At 43.9% G+C, this 15722-nt stretch overlaps 1 protein-coding gene across 2 annotated transcripts in view; it reads right to left on the bottom strand.

The window, feature by feature from the left end:
* LOC141939427 (cytoplasmic protein NCK2) overlaps positions 1–14176 on the bottom strand; it is a 155839-nt gene extending 141663 nt beyond the window's left edge. Inside the window, exons 1-3 of one of the 2 annotated variants that reach the window (XM_074859126.1) lie at positions 13914–14176; positions 2275–2422; positions 596–729 (exon numbers count right to left, since the gene is read on the bottom strand). The gene's annotated coding sequence lies outside the window, so the exon portion shown is untranslated. The remainder of the gene's footprint in view (positions 1–595; positions 730–2274; positions 2423–13913) is intronic. The other variant, XM_074859128.1, reaches the window with a different exon arrangement.
* Positions 14177–15722: the final 1546 nt, after the last annotated feature.

Below are 15722 nucleotides of genomic sequence, written 5' to 3'. Positions count from 1 at the left end.
CTTCCTCTCTTTTCTCCTCATGTTGCCTCTTGAAACGAAGTTATCTTGGCACACATCTTCTTACCCCAAGGGTGAAAATTAACAGCGAGTACTAACTGTTGACAAGAACTGCTCTGGGGGTGGTACTTTGTTTTGAAACATACACAGAAATCAAGAAAAATCTTACTCCTGAAGGGTAGATCCTAGAGTCTCTGAAGAACTTCCCATGTGCATATTCCATAGCAAAATTTGGTTTTGAGACAGTGTATGTATAGAATTTATCCAGAATGGGGAGGTGACTGGAAAGACTGCAAGAAAGTACAGGTGATTCTGTAATCAAGAGTCTAAGCCAGACCTATTGCAAGGTTTCTATGTATAAGGAAGAAAATGAAGACCATTTCTACCCTAACTGGGAGAGAATACTTGCAAGCACCTAATAAAAAAAACCAAACCCAACAAACAACTTAAGCAGCAGCAACTGGGATATTTAACATAGCACAGACATTGTTCCGCTATACTAATCAATCACGTTCACCCAAGACCAGGATCCATTCAGCTGCTCCAGTTGAGTGTTTCAGCCATCCAGAGACAAGACTACTACATATCTGCCACTCACATCTCCTAATGATGACAGTATATCTGCTCGTTGCTGCTAGAGGCAGTAGGCTTTGAGAAAGCCAGGGCTTTTTCCCCAGGCGTAACAAGCACAGAGCTGCCAGCCGCTGGTGTTGCCGTCTAGGGAAGCTATTCCTAGAAAAGCAAGAAAAAAAAAATGTGTGGGCTGAGCTGGAAAGACAATGTAGAAACTAAAGCATGTAGAAGAGTCCTTTGTAACAAAAGAGGTGAAGAAAATCCCCATGTCTGCTAAGATTTAGGTTGATGACCTTCCCCCGCAGCCAATACCCGGGCTTTTTAGGTATACCGAGCTTGTGAGTGGGATGAAAAACTGCTTTCACATGCCACAGAAAAATTTTACTGTGCCCAGCAGACAAATAAAGTATGCTAAATTTCCTGGACATTTTAATATTCATTGCAAGGCAGACAGAAACAAACAAAAACCCTAGAAAGTCTGCACTTTACAGAACTTTCTATATGTTTTGCAGGTTGCATGGAAACCACCTGCTGATGCTGCCAGAACAATTCAAGTCTCTGTTTGACAGGTCCAGACCTACTGCAAAGAAAGGAAAATCCCACATGGGAAGCCTAAGTGAGAGAATGACTTCAGCATGATAGATGGAGGTGTTCCTGGGTAATTCAGAAGAAATTTCTTCTTTATTTTTTTTTTTTTTAACAAAAAACCATACTGGCCATCAGTTTGAAATTTAACTTTTACCATATTCTTAAATCTAGCTCTAGAAAAGAGAAAAACAGTCAGCTACTGAAGTTGCACACACTCTACCATCCTCACACTGCTATTACTACACTGGCAACAGTAATAGCTGTAACTATACATGCCCATATAGGAACATCCCTGTAGCTGGGATGCCACGTTTTACCCCTGCCATAACCCAGGTTAGCTCCTGGTGAGACAATAGGTCAGCAGTAATTGTCCATACTAAGACTCTCTGAAATAACGACATAAGGATGGCAAGACAAAAGTTTTATAAAATCATGTTTTAGAAGTTTGAGTGTAGTATTAACATTTAATGAATACATTTGTATAGTAACCCAGGTCGATTATTGTCTTCCTGTTACAACAGGGTTTTAGTCTGTAGGGTTTCCTTCCTTTGAAGCAAAAGTGAACAAGCACTGCCAATGACAGGATACTAGCCTAGCTAGATCTAAGATAGCAATTGTGGATTTGCCTAGATCCTAACACACTATCTTAAACGGACAAAAGCATCTAGCAATTCTCACATCGTCACAACTAAAATGCTAAAGAGACAGAAGAACTAATTCTCAACTATGCATACACTTTTAATCACGTATTCTTCTTCACATACGTGTTTTGCCTGACAAAGTCCAAAACCTAAGCCTCAGAAAAGTTAACTAAACATATTCATAAGTGGCTTGAGTATAACAACTCAGTTGATTAAATATTTGGAAGAGTCCACCTGGAGGCTTTGAAGTGGAGAATAGGACCAAACGAGCGCTCTGCAGGTGGTAATACACTCCTTGGGAATCTACCAATAAAATGGTAACAATCCTTAAGCTGAAGCAAAGCCAAAAGATTCAAGATCGGAAATGAAGCTATAAACAGCAAGAATGCAAAAGTTTACTTCCTGTACCCAAGGTTAGCAAACTATTACAACTTTAAGGTACATGACAGTAAAGCTACTTTCCTTTCTTACTTACAGATTTAGCCTTGAAGGTGTTCTATACACTTTTTCAAGCTCTCGCTGAATATTTTAATGTTATACTTAAAGATCTTCCTGCATTTCGAGACAATTCTTATTTTTTTGCTTTGATGCTTTTTTCCGTTGGATGTTTTCCAGATGAAGCTCTAAATTGAAGTTCAGCAGAAAAATGATCAGAGCACTACATTTCAATAACAGAAGCATTGAAAATGTGGCCTTCAGTGTATTAAACTCATTGCTGGGAGCTACATATGAAAATATATTACCCACCTCAGAAAACTCTCCATTGTTATAATTTGGTCATTTCACACACCAGTGATCAATCTCAGCTGAGCACATTCTGTAAGTCCACACATAATGATAAAAAATTAGACGTACCAGAGAAAAATTAAAGCCCTTCCTTTGTGAACAAGTTTATTCACCTAGTGATTTTATTAAAAAAAAAAAAAAAAAAAATCACTTTTCCACTGCTTCTTGCTGTGATGCTAAACAAGCTGAAGATATATAAATTGTTGATTACAAGGGTCAATGACTCAACCACCTGCATTATGTCCGCTTTGCAGCAAAACCTGCTAGGCACAAAGAATCAACTTTAAAAAACAATCTTGGAAGCATGCCCAAATGAAACTTTCTTCTTTTGAAAAAGCTACATACACATTAAATACTACTCGTTGTTAATCATGCGTCCCTTGTCTAACTCTCCTTAAACTCAGGATTTCTACTCTACAACTCACTTTCCTTTCTCTACCCTTAGAAATTTAGAAGTTTCAGATTGGTGTTGCATATGAAAGCCTCAGAATCAGTGATTGTCACAAATTGTATTACACACACATCTACAAGCTGAAAACCCCAGGCTACATTTCAGTACAGAACAGAGACTTTTCATAACAGCAATGCTCTGGAGAAATGTTACTAAAAAGAGACTATCCAGCTACTGGAAAACAGAAAAACTTAAGTAAGATTGCTTCCGCTGCCCCCCAACTCCCTATCACACTGACATCCAGTGCTGAGCCTCATCACATATTTCTCACTATGGTAGATCTCCCTCTCCCACAATAAAGAGTGGACAAACAGGGAGAAGATGTTGCATACGGAAGGAAAGTACAGTGGTATTTTTATAATTCATTTTAGTCCAAAGCTAGTTCACACCAGTAAATTCTACTCCAATTTGGACGACAGTGGTATTCATAAATTCAGTTCAGATTTAACGAATCATTCCCAAATACCAGGCTGCAGGCATACACATATGTAGGTAGAAAATGAAAAGACGATACTCAACAGAACAACCTGTAAGGCACCGCGTACTTACTCCCAGCCTGAGCAGATAAAGCAAACAGACAACCTCATTTCTGTGACTGGTGTGCAACTACATGCTTAGAATAGAACAAAAATATCTTCATCCAAGTCCTATTCACAGCTGTTAGTTTAATGGAAAGACTCTTTCAACACAAAGAATACATGAGTAATAGCCTCCACAGCACCTTTAACAGCAAACTGTTAGACAAGGGGCTTCATAACACAGCAGCTGGATGTCATTCAGCTTTAAGTCACTTGGAAAAAGTGAATTAACCAGACTTGTATTTCTAAGGCAATGACCAGTGCCCCCAGTACTGCAAAGGGAAAAGAATTGGGGAAAGGAGGCGGATTCAGATGCTTTGAAAGAAGAATCACGCAGCTCCTTGCTCTAATCCAAGACAACATATGATGATCACTCTCACACAGCAGCTGCAGGAACATACAAGACTTCTCCACAGGACAGTTACAGACATTCATTTTAGCCTTCCGTAAATTTACAGTATTTTAAAACAATTGCACCAAAACCAACATAAAAACAATGTAAAGCATTCACTCATGACTTTTCTCAATGTGAAAATGCTTCTTTTTATTTAGCGAAAGACATTTATTGACTGAAACATGTGGGAGCCCACCCCAATACCCTAATGCAATGCTGGAACATATTCATGGAAGAAAGTTTAAAACAATTATACAAAAAAGTTGTATGTGAGGGTTCAAAAGTGTGGATAATCTGTCCTCATGTCTGAAATCTCATTGACTGTATTTCTGTATTTTTTAACATCACTTTTAACTGCAATGTTTCAGTCAAATCTTGCTCATTTTATTCCCAGATGAGTGTAATCGTGCTAGACAGGATACAGGGCTTTTTAGTTTTATCTAATGATTTTGGTTTTTTATTTGCTGAAATATTTCTGCCACATGAACAGATTACAGACAACCCAAAAACACATCCCCTCACAGTCAAGGCTATCTGCAATCCTAACTATATACAAAACACTGCAAAATGGAAAAGGAGGAAGAAGAAGACTAACAAAGCCACAAAGCAGAGGTGATCAGTGTCTGTTTAGATAACACAACAATCAAGGTACAGGCCAACTAAAGTTTTTTTAGAATGAAGATCAAATATTTACAGACTTTGTAAAATAAAATGGTATTTTTGTAAGAAAATCTAAAGGTGCATCTACACAACCACCAAAACTATGAATTATATTGATACTAGATGCAAGAATTCTTACCGAGTTTTGGGGTTTTGATTGCTGTTGAGTTTTTTGGGGTTGGGTTTGTTGGGGTCTTACATCTATTAGGCACCACAATTTTAGAAGGACAGTGTCACCAATTTAAACAACCCGTTGAAATCTGGCTGCTTAACATCAGGTGGGGTGTCTTGCAAACTGAGCACATCCCCTATGTTCAAATAGCCAGTGCCTGGAAAATAGCAGAAACAAGAGCCAAGGGCTACTGCCAGTCAACCTCTAGTGTAACTCCACGTTGACTCACCTGCATTGATGATTCACTGGCATCAGACTCAGGATTGCTATCCTTGAAGAATAAAACATTTAAAATTTACTACCTGCTTAGGAAGCACAGTATAATCTACTGAATACCAAGCTAATTCTAATGCTATGTACACTTAGTAATTGTATGTATGCCATTGCTGCAGAAGGGTACGGCAATGTCCATTAATTCAGACTGCAGTTACGTATGGTATCTTCCTTTCGCCACAAGTATGTCACTTGTCTCAAAGGAATCCATATGATCAACTACTTAACTGCTAAAACTGTCTATTCAGAAAGAATAAAAAAAATAAAAGAACAGTACAGATAAATCACAAGAGCAAGCTGGAAAGACTTTTATCATAGAAAATGGAAGCTAAGTCTAGCTGTACCATTAAACAATGTATTATAGCTAAAACAGGGGGGGGGGGGGGGGGGGAGGGGAACATTTTAAAATTGTTTATTTCAATGATCTGCATTAATATAACTACCTGCAAACCTCAATTCCTCCAAAACAGGTATTATAACCCTCAATGCATCTAAGGGCTTTTCTTGCATCACATTATAATTTTTCTTTTTTTCTGCTTTCATACAATCTGGTTTTCTGCTTTAAATTTGAGGTTTCCATATTTTAAAATTAAACACCAAACTAAACCATTTCTTGCTTTCCCCATAAGGAACTAACTTCTTCCCATCAACTTAAGCAGGCATTATATCAAGCACTGCCTGATCCATCCCTGTTCCTTAGCATCTCAGTATTATCATTCATTAAACAACGCTAAACTACTAGCAGTCCCACTGACTTTATGGGACTGCTGACAGAGTAAGGTAATGCACAATGCATAGGTGTAAAGTTTGTCTGTAAAAAAAAAAGCTGGCTATGTGACACTTCAAGCAGAAGTTCAGCATGTAATTTAACATACATGTCGTGACAAGTTAAAGAATGTGTAACTACAAAAGAGTTAACCTGCAATGTAATTGTGGTTGTTGTCTTGAAAAGACGTACTTATGGCTCAGCTTCGTGTTGTTTAAATAAGAGACATTCACTCCAATAGGACCACTCAGGGTATCAAGCACACGTTTGCATTTTCAGGGGGACACAGCAACAGCGGGAAAAGTCAGGATACAAAACAAAGAATGAATGTTTTGGCAAAGCCACAACGTTGCATCTTCCTGACGTTCCAGAGAGACGAAAGGGATATCTGAACAAAATAAGCATCCAGGATCTCCAGTTGGCAAAACCGGAAAAGATACTAATCGAATATAACCATCAGTATTACAAGACAGGACTAACAGCAGAAGACACATACCGCTGCAGTAACAACATTACACAGACTTTAACAGTTTTCTGTCATAGGAGGTCTGTAACATTTCAGTTTGTTACAATTCCCCATGCATCCCTTAAGAGCCTCAGAGTTCATAAAAATGATGTGTCATATTTTGATACTTGTGCTAAACACAAGCTTTATTATTACCGGTGTTTAAACCCAATACAATCCACACAGTCCTTACTGAGATATCTGATTAAATTTCTAATATTCATGAACTAGATTTTTAATATTGAATGCTCAAAATGATTTAAGTCTTTTGATGTAACGGAACATAAGTCATTCAGTGTCAAGTGGAAGGCAGATCCTTTATTATAGCATTAATTATTTGGGATATTAGCATTAATTTCTTTCTCTATTTGAATTAAATGGCATTCAAAACAGTGTGAATTTATGAATAGTCCACAATATAATTATTTCTATATTATCCCTGCAGCCCTAGCAGAAGAACTGAAAATGTAAAGGAAGAAGACTGATCATCAATTTTTCTTTTAATCTTTTTTCTGAAAGACAGGAAAGGTGAAGCTCAATATGTTAATACTCCAAATGACTTACACTTTTTTTATGTAAAAATACACACCTTTATACCTATAAACACCATCTACATATTTTTGTATCCAACACACAACGATTAAAGGAAAACACATTTAAGCAAGATATACCATAGCCAGTTTCTTTTACAACTGGAACAAAACCATTCTTAATTAAATCCAGAAAGATGCAAAAATAGCAGGAACTTTTACAAAATTTCAATACTCACTGGGAAAAATGCTACTTCTTAACTTATATTTCCAAAGTTGCTACGTCTACGGGATTTCAAGTTCTGGTAGGAAGGACTAATTAAAGATACAAACACGGTACTTTTTTTTCCCAGAAGCTAAAGGGTACCTTTTTTTAATTCACTTATGTTACAGGTATAGCCAGACAATATTGCTAACAAAAATAATTCACAACTATAAATAAATAAATACAACACCACTCATGTAAAAATGCACGTTTGCAAATCATATGTATTAGTTAACAGACCACTAGATACTGAAGGACCATAACCCAGCATAATATTCCCATACAAAACACACAAAAATCAGTACTTACAGGTTTTTATCCAACTTTACAAGACACTTGAAGTCTGATTAAATCAGAAACAGCTGTCCAACTGAAATTTCAACTTCACGAATAAACAACAGCCAAGGCTAAAAATAAGCCAAACAAACCATCTGTGCCACTGCCCCTGTTCGCAGCCCATCTACACAGGTGCCAGCTCCCATCGCTCCACTCCACAGCAGAACTAGCATGGGGTGTTTATATTGTCACTGACTGATAGCACTAACACAAAATGAAAAATCAGTGAATAAAGTGCCCACTTCCGACGTAAAAAACACTCAACACTTATCCTTCTGGTCTTCCTGAAGTTCTTACTAAACACTGAAAGCATCTAAAACATACACATCTTTAAAGTGACCGGATGAAATCCAAGTACCTTTTTTTTTCTTCTACTAATCTAGCAAACAAATTACCAATCTAAAATTACCAATTAAATTTTCAACAAACACTAAATCTATTTAAAACAACAAAAACAAGAACCCAAAGGGCACTTGCTTTTCTACCTGAACTCAAAATCAAGAAAAAGCCTACAGTAAGTATTGCTAAGCCAGGCGGAAGCGTGCATTTGCTGCAGCCCAAGTCTCCTGTGGTGGAGGGAATCCAGAATCCTTGACATGTCATCATTCAAGATCTGTCAAATTTGATAACACTCTGTGTGTGTCTGGAGGGACACCATCCATTCAGGGAAATGAACATATGATCTGTTGTCATGACAGCTATCAAAATTCAGCCCGAGAACACATCACACAGCCACGTAGCTCTCCTTTCGTATTAAAAGGTTGAAAAATACTTTCCTCATCATCATCCGAAACATCATTAGGATGTCAACTAAGAAGTCAACTCCCTTGGAACAGCCGTAGCCCAGGACAGCACTGGGAGCCAAGTCTGACACACAATGGATGTGGGAGAAAACAAGTGTGATGAATACACTGCTATTGTAAGAACCGGAAGGAAAAACCTTGCAGCCATGCCATGCTGAGGGTGTTCCTATTGCATTAAAACCAAGAGGTCAGTCCGATCGATGCTTGGGACTCCTCTCCTCCGGTATCAGTGCCAGGCTCTGCTAAACAGGAGGCTTAATTTATTGCTGTTCCTTGAAAGTTTTATTAGTCCAGAAAGCCCTAAAGAAATTTAGAGTAATACACTGATTTAACTCTCCATACGTAGAGTAAGTTTTAACAGGATTTAGCGTTCCTTTTCTCTCCTAAACCTGTGAAAGGACTACTCACAAACTGCTTTATTTTACTATCTAGTTAACTAAAAACTTAATTGGTATACAAAAAGGATTATTTACGCCATCTTAAACTTGACAAGAACAAGTTAGAAAATCCCAATATATTTAATCTATATTTTGTATGCTTAATGAACACCACCATTCCTTTCTAAACCTTCCCATCCTGCGAGGATCTATTCTCACTTTGAAGGAAAGATTTTAAAAGTGCTTAATGACTTCTGAAAAATAATATAAATAAGGACTATATAGTTAAATCAGAAGAGAAATGGACTAATTCCTTTTAAGCAGCTTACTTTGATTTTCTTAAAAAGCTAATTTTTTAAAAAATGCTGCACTGCTAGCTGAACCCAGAATCTCACCCCAGCATGAGCACAAAGCACCTGCTTTTGCTAACCTTCCTCCCATTCTCCTGCAGGGTCTCATAGCTCCTCCGTATTTGCATGGAGCTGACCCAGTGTAACCTATAGGGAAAGACAGCCCAGGGAAGGCATTCAACTAAAAGCAGCTTCTCACACCGTAACAGGACGTGTCCCTGCATCAGGAAGAGCGTCCACAGCCTCTAGCCTCTTGATAAACTTCAGCATCTGCTTTCACACCCCTGTCACTTCTCCTTCTTAAGGCCCTCACAAGTGCTCTCATCATTTTGAGAACTCTGAAACTTTAAATGGCTCAGAAAGCTAAACTCTGCCTTTCTACCAAAGAAGTAATAATCTGAAGGCCTGCTCATTTATTTTTAGTTATGGATCCATTTTGGGTGAACAGTCCAGCCCTGGCACAGCAAACACTATCCACATCCACAGCGCTTCCAAGGACCACGCGTTAAGATACCTGCTGCAGCGACAGAGGAAGAAAGAGCACTACCTATCATAAGAGCACAACCTGCTGAAACATGACAGTAATGACTTACCATCTAACTATACTTGTTTGGGTTTTTTTAATTAAAAATCTTCTTGGAAACAAAGGTTTGTTTTTTGTTTTTTTTTTTAAAAAAAGGAGGTTGCCTGAGAACGTTACTACCTGGTTTTGCAAACACACTAAATATGCTAGATTTTGTCTAATAAGGTTTCAGCTCTATCTGTGGTGTATCTCACTACCTGTTTTCACATCTATTTCTACAGTTGTCTGTACTCTGCAGTCAGTAACCTAGATGAGCTGAGGAAAACTGGATCAAGTTTCTTCAGCCTAGATTAAACACACACCTGTACTGCATACATTTTGCATCTGTATTTTGTCACGACTGTAAGAGAGAAGCACATTTTTGAGAATTCAGGTATCTGCCAAGAGTCCCAGCATGTCTACCCCACTGTCTGCTTCACAGGATAATCAATATTAGTTGCTTGTCACCATATTGATACTTCTTAATGAGATCAGGACCAAAACCAGCACAACAGACGTACGGAGGAAAAAAAGCCTCTAAGCCACAAAGTTTGCTTATACGACTTTGAACAAATGCTGGCTAGACCAGCACATCTGAGTTTCCAGTCTAACAGATGTTTTTCTCAGCACAAGTATTTCTAAAACTTTACTGTCATCGGGTTATTGTGCATAGCTGCAATAATTTAAGATGCTATGGGTTGCTATTCTCAAATCAAGATTTATTCCTCTGCACCTGAATTCTTAAAATTTACAATACTCTACTAAAGCTTAAAAACATACACTGCCAGGTCACCTCACTGCACACAAATTTATTTATGTTGGGTTTAAAATATGACCTCACTTCATTAATGGTGAGAAACAAATTAATTTGTTGTGTCACATATATTTAATGGAATATAAAAATATATATTTCATATTTCAATGCACTTCCAATTTACTCATTCCATTAGCATTTATGAAACAATTAAGAATCCTTATGATGGGGAAAAAAGATTACTCCAAGAAAAAAACAACTTAACACTTGAAAGAATTACTTTACCCACCACTGAACAGAGCAACGGTTTAATTGGGCAGAACACAGACAACTACATTATTATGAGGAAACTAATGGGCCTAATTGAATCTGCAAGAAAAATTTAAACGGAACTACCTAAAACAGAAATGAGCTTAGGATACCTGAGCCAACATTCATAAATTTGCAAAGCAAAACAAAGAGAAAAGTCATTTTCAAAAGGTGTAAGTCACCAGGATCTCATGTAGTACATTCTTCAGAAGACTGGACAATTGTGCAGTAGTTAAATGCATAGTACGGGCCTCACGTATACGCTTTAGGAGGAAGAAACAACGCTACTTCCCACATTACAAACACCATCCAAATTCTCCCTGAAGGTCTTCCACTCCAGGAACTAATAAGGATTCCTGACTTTCACTCTGTGAAAACTATTGTTCTGCAACATTTCTGCATACCTAGTAAATACAAGGATAAAGTGTATTGCCTTTAAGTTTGTTATTTCAGCAGAAGTAGAAAGCAGCTTTCCTGCAGAGTGCCTCAACTCTCTGCCTCTTCAACATGCCAGATGACCTACTTCAGGGGAACAGGGTGTCCAGCGACGAGTGCCCAGCACCTTACCCCAGGTCTGGCTAAAGTAACTGAAACACGGTAGCATCTGGTTTCACAGACAGTTCTCAGCTCTCTAAAAACTCCTTCAAACATCTCTAATAAATCCCCACCAGCAATCCCCCTTCCTCAAAACACAGAGCAGGGGTTGGGGTTAGGACCCACAGCTTAGAAACCATCAGTCCCTCGATGTAAACAGGAAATATTTTCTAGAACATACGCTTCAGATTCATAAGATGCCTTGGTTTTGATTTCAAACCTGCAGCAAGTAAATTGATACAGCACCTGTCTCCATGAGTCTGGAAGCAGCTTTTATGCTCAAGGAGCATGAAAAACACAGATACTCCGGGTAGTTTTGCTGCTGCTCAAGACCGTGAACAGCAAACAAAGCTATCTGGGCATCACCTTTTGAGTTGCTACTATTATGGCTTCTACAGAGGAAAGCCACAAGCGCCGCAAAGGAGCAACATACCAACAGCAACAAAAGGTATGAAAAAACAAAAAGACCCAGACACTACTGACCTTGTCTCTCCTCTTCAGCTGACAGTAGACATGAGGTGACACAAAAGACAGCAAATACCTCTCCTTACACCCCCACACAGCTAGCCAAGAAACTATAGAAGAGAGGAAGGGCAGATACTAAGTCCCCTTTCCTACTGCAGTAACAAGCCAAAGGCTGAAGTTTTGAATTTATCATGTATTCAAGTAGCAAGGACGTAATAAAAAGGGTCATCCAGACAATCAAGGACTAACTCTGCTGTTGGTTAGAAAAACATAGCAAAAGAGATTTTGTGTATCATTATATCACAACAGGCAACTGTAAATGTCATCTGGTAGAAGTAAAAGACCAATACAACAGCTAATGTTGCAATGACAGAACGACAGCAATGACAGCTAACATAATGAGTCTGTATCCGTTTCATGGCCTATATAAAAATATTTGCTAATTACAGTCTTGATCTTTGTGGTACAGGTGCCATCTATCTCTACGCTTATTCACTGTTCCCAAAAGTGACATCTTCTGTCAAAGTCTGAAGAAGCAAATCAGCTATGAAGACAAAGCAATCTGCTTAACTGTTTAAACTGACTTGGATCAGAGGATTTCGATTGCCAGAGTTGTGAAATCAGTACTTCTAAGAAGCAACAACATTATTTTACTTCAGAAGTTATAATCCTAAAAATGAAAACACAGTACTATTATCATCTACGTCGTGCTGACTGCTTCAGATTCCTAAAAAGCAGTGGCAAAACAACTACTTCCAAACAGAAATTCTTCATAAGCTCCTACCCAGTGAGCCCTTTGAAATTCCTCCATATTAAGTTACCAGTCCAAACTCCTGATGATATAAACCACGCGTGGTTAGGCCATGAAAATTTGTTTTTACAAAGGCCACTACAGCGTTTCATGAAAGAGAAGTCTAACTCTCCTACGTTGAGTCACTACAACAGTAGCAGTATGTTCCTCAGAAACAAACATTGCTTCGCAGCACGGAGAAGAAACACGGCTCAGCTAAAAAACACTTTAAATTCTTGCCGAGGTTCAGTCAGCATTCAGGTTTTAAAGTAACAAAAGAACAAGACAGTTTCGAGCTAAATGCTACCTCGAAATCACGGAATAACCCCGATACATGCAGAGGGCCGCACACACTGTAAAAAAAACGAACCGTGGGGCTTGTTAACATAGGCACTAGAGTCGAGAAGCACTCACGATTAGCCGGTTGCCGGACAGACCTGAATTACAAACCTGAATCCCGATCCGACAACTTTTATCTGAGGTGGGCCACAGTGCCCAGCCTGCCAGCAAGGGGCATCCGTTAGTGTGGGCGCGTTTTTAATTTAAAACAGGATGAAAAGACTTACAAACTTAAGAAATTTTCCTCCCAAAAGACCCAGGGGTGCGCTTTACTAAACAGACACTACACGAGGTATAATTTAACATTGTTTTTTTTTGTTTTAGCCTCACGTCCTTTACCTACATCAGCATCGACTGGGCGTATATCGCACCGCGCTCCTCAAGAAAACCCCCGCCTTCAGCTCCCGTAAAGCCGGGAACGGAAAGAAAGGAGAAGCAAGCAGGGGGGCCCCCGGAGGCCGTGCCCGTGGCCGCAGCCCGGCGTGACCGACGGCCGGTCCCCGCGCGGGGCGGCGGCGCTTCGCACCGCGGCCGCTCCCGCCCGGGAAACTTTCCGGTTGCGCCGCGCTCCGGCCGGGAGGCGCTGCCCGCCTGCCCCCGCCGCCGGGCTCGCCGGATACGCCGCCTCCATTCGCCCGCCGGGCCGGGCCGGGCCAGGCGCTGAGCTCCGCGGGGGAGCGGGCCGGGGGAGGGGGGGGGGTGTCCCGGCCCGCCGCTGCCCGCCGGCAGAACGGCGGGTGGCACAAAGCAGCGGCTGTCACACACACACACACATGCACAAGCAGCAACTCGGGAGGATGAGGAGGAGCCGCCCCCGAGTCCCCCCCCCTGCAGCTGGACGTGGCACACAAACACCTCCCCCCCCAGCCCCCCCGTGCCGCCCCCGGCAGGTACCGGCCACCCCCTCCCGGGGCGGCGACGGGGCCTCCACCGCCCAGGTGACACCCGCCCCTCCCCCCGCTCCCGGCGGCCCTTCCTCCCCCCCCCGCCGCCCCCCGCGGCCGCCACAAGTTTACGGCGGGCCCCGGCCCCGGCCCGCCCGCGGCCGCGCTTACCTCCGACCGACCGGCCGGCGGGCAGCGGGGCGGGCGGCGGCGGGGAGGCTCCCAGCCCAGGCGGGCTCCGCTTCTTTGTCTCCTCGGCGGCGGCGCCCGCTCGCTCCCCCCTCCGCTTCCCTCTGCCCTTCCCCGGGCGGATGCGGGCCGCGTCCTCCGAGAGGGGCCAGCCGGCTCCCCCCCTTCCCCTTCCTCCTCCGCTCCGCGCCGGACGCGTCCAAGGCCCCGGCCCTCAGCGGCGGCTCCGCTCCCTGCCTCCCCTCAGCCTGCTGCGCCCGGCGGCGGCGGCGGCCCCTCCCCCGCTAACCGCCCGCCCCCCCCGGCACAGGCACAGCCCCCGCCCCCGCCCTGCCCTTCCTGCCGCTGCCGCTGCCGGGATCGCGCGGGCGGGAGGAGCTCCCCGGACTCCCCCTCGCCCGCCGGGAGGGACGCCGCTCCCCCCGCCCCGGCGCAGGAAGGCCGGGCCGGGCCGGGCGGCTCCCTCCCCTCTGCGCCGCCGGGGCCGGGGGGCGGGGCAAAGGGGGCCCTGCCCGGCGGGAGCGCCCGGACACCCCCCGCCGCCACCCGCCCCCCTCAAGCCCCGGGACGCCCGGCACTCCCGGTGAGGCTCCCCCGCTGGGAGCGGAAGCGCTCGGCGAGCGCTTAAAGAAACGGGGATTGGGGGGGCGGGGGGGCCGCGCACTTCGGGACTGGGCCGGGGGCAGAGCCCCGGGGGCGGGGGGGGGGGCGGGGGGCACGGAGTCGCCACCGCCGCCGGGGAACTTCCAGCCGTGGCATCAGGGCGCCTCGGCTGCCCATTGGCCGCGGGCCGTGACGTCAGGCCGGGGCGCGCGGGGCGGCCGCGGCCCCGACCCCAGCCCCAGAGCGCTGGCGGCCGGGCCGGGCCGCGCCGCTCCCTCTCTGGCTGCCCGGTGCCTGCCCGGCGGCTGCCCGCTCCCCTTCCGCCCCGGGGGAAAGTTTCGGCCGCAGCGCCCCGTGTATTAACCGGGTTGGGCGGTGATGTTTGTTAGGGGGCTCGGTGTGTACCTGCCCAGGTGTTGTTCCCTCAGGAGAGGGCGCCGGGCATGGAAACCACCCCGAGCCGTCCTTTCCGTCCAGAACAGAGCCCTGTCCCCGGGTGCGTGGCTGCTTCGGGCCGCCCCCCGCGCCCCTCCACTCGTGGGAAAGGTGGGCTTCCCCCACGAGTGGCTGAAGACGGGGTTTCTCGTGGGAAAGGCCAACCCGCTGGCCCGGCCACCAGCCACGAGCAGTCACTGGCCCCCTGGCCCCGGTGCCTTCCGCGGGGCGCGGTCCCTCGGCGGGGGTAACTGTGCCTGGGCTGTGGGGAAACGGAAAGGCCGTTCCCCTGGAGTAACACGGGGAGTTCTGAGTAAAAACCAGCTCTGCGGGGGGAACCGGCTGTGAAACTATTGACCCTTCCCAGCATGGCGGCTTCCAAAGAGAGGAGGCTCACGTGTTACCTGTAATGGTGCAGCCCCTCCTCAGGACACGTTTCGTGGCTTGGGAGGCAAGACTACGCAATGCCACCAAATCCAAAATAAAGTTAGCAGCCCTGCTGTCTTGTTTTCTCTGACCAAGCCAAAAGTAGCAGGGAGAACTCCGGACAAAGATTTTATCTTTAAATATAATGATTTAAAAACGCATACTTGGAGATCTTTCAGTGCATAGTTTAGAAATCCTCAAATAACTCCCTCTTCCCCTTGTTAACTTTTACTAATTCTCACAGCATTTAATTGATGGTTTGGGAAGTCCCAAGTGCCTTTCACGTGCCTGTGAGATAAATCTGAAAGGAAAATGCGGCCTCTTCTT

Source organism: Strix uralensis, chromosome 2, assembly GCF_047716275.1.
Source record: "Strix uralensis isolate ZFMK-TIS-50842 chromosome 2, bStrUra1, whole genome shotgun sequence".
Taxonomy (NCBI): domain Eukaryota; kingdom Metazoa; phylum Chordata; class Aves; order Strigiformes; family Strigidae; genus Strix; species Strix uralensis.
This window is presented reverse-complemented; position numbering and strand designations above follow the sequence as displayed.